Below are 1,506 nucleotides of genomic sequence, written 5' to 3'. Positions count from 1 at the left end.
GGATTTAAGCATAGTATATGTTTGTTTTGTGTGTTTCTGTATTACTAAGCTATTAGCTTATATATTACATATACATTTATAACGTATGGTAAAATGTGTTTTGTTTTTTGTTTTTTTTCTTGTTTTCTTGTTTTTGTTATTTGTTTTAGTTTCAACATTATTTTCGTATAAATTTCTTGTTGTTTGTCGCGTTTACTAATCGGTTTTGCATATAGAAAATTGTTTGTAGTATTTTGCTGCATATAGTTATTTTTTTACTCTTAAGAATTTGTTTGGCTTTGTGTTTTTTTGTTTGTTTTGTTTTTCTTTTTTTTTATTATTATTAGTTCTTTTTTTTTTTTGTTATTTGGAATTTTCTTGCATTTGTATTTGTTTATAGTAATTTGCTGCTTGGTTTTCACGTATCTTGATCTATGCGTATATGTAGAAGATATTTATTGTTTACAAAAAAGAAAACTAACAATTTTCATATAAAATACATTAATAAGAAACAATTTTCCTATCTCGTTCTTTTGTTTTTGTGTTTTTGTTGTTGTTTTGTTTAGTATGTATTATAAAAGTATGTTATCAGTTTTCGTTTATTTTCCTGTAGTAAAGTAAACTGTTTATGGCCAACTGACTTTAGATTTACTATATGTACACACAGACATTCCTACATACACGCACACACATACACATACATATATACATATACATATATATATATATATATATATGATGCATAAGCACATTTAGACTGATCTTTAGCTGGACTAATAGTATATCAAAATGGTGTTTTTCAAACATAATATTAGCCATTAAATTCGTACTGTGTTTTTTCTTTTCTTTTTTTTTATATTTGTTTTTTGTCTACTAATTCATATATCGAATATAATGTGCATAATTTTTATATGTAGTTTGTTTGTTTTGTTTGTCTACAACATCAAAAATGGACTGGTTGGTATCTTAAAAATGTTGCCTAGATTTTGGTGTCTCGTGTACATATATATATATGTATATATATATTTTGTATAAGTTTTCATTAGTTTTCGGACACAAATATTTTTCTAAAAGTTCTCGTTAGGTTTTAATTCACATTAGTGCTAAGTTTAAGAAAAAATTTACGGTTTACTTTACAAATTGTATTTTATTGGTGTTTTTGTCGAAATATCATTGGAATTATTTATGTATGTATTTGCATTGAGAGAAGCTGACTTTGACATTGAATTCAAATTTCTACAAAACCATAATAAAAAAAAAAAAACATTCTCCAAAATTCTTCCAAATATAAAAATAATGCAAAATGTAAAAAAATAATCGTTTTGAAAAACATACTCCTTTTTTTTTTAATGCGTTTTGCTGTCGCTCGATTTTAGTGTTCAGTTTTTTTTTGTGTTTTTTTTTGTTTTTGTTTGTTTAGTATTTTGTTTAAATTAAGCGAACATTATTTTTTAAATAACATTTCTAATAATTAATAATTATCTGTTTGCAGTCTTTGGTTATTTATTTTTTCTTTTCTTGTTTTTC

The sequence above is a fragment of the Drosophila grimshawi genome, unplaced genomic scaffold (assembly GCF_018153295.1).
Source record: "Drosophila grimshawi isolate 15287-2541.00 unplaced genomic scaffold, ASM1815329v1 contig_44, whole genome shotgun sequence".
NCBI classification, from domain to species: Eukaryota; Metazoa; Arthropoda; class Insecta; order Diptera; family Drosophilidae; genus Drosophila; species Drosophila grimshawi.
The sequence above is the reverse complement of the archived record's forward strand: the minus strand, read 5'-3'. Positions refer to the sequence as shown.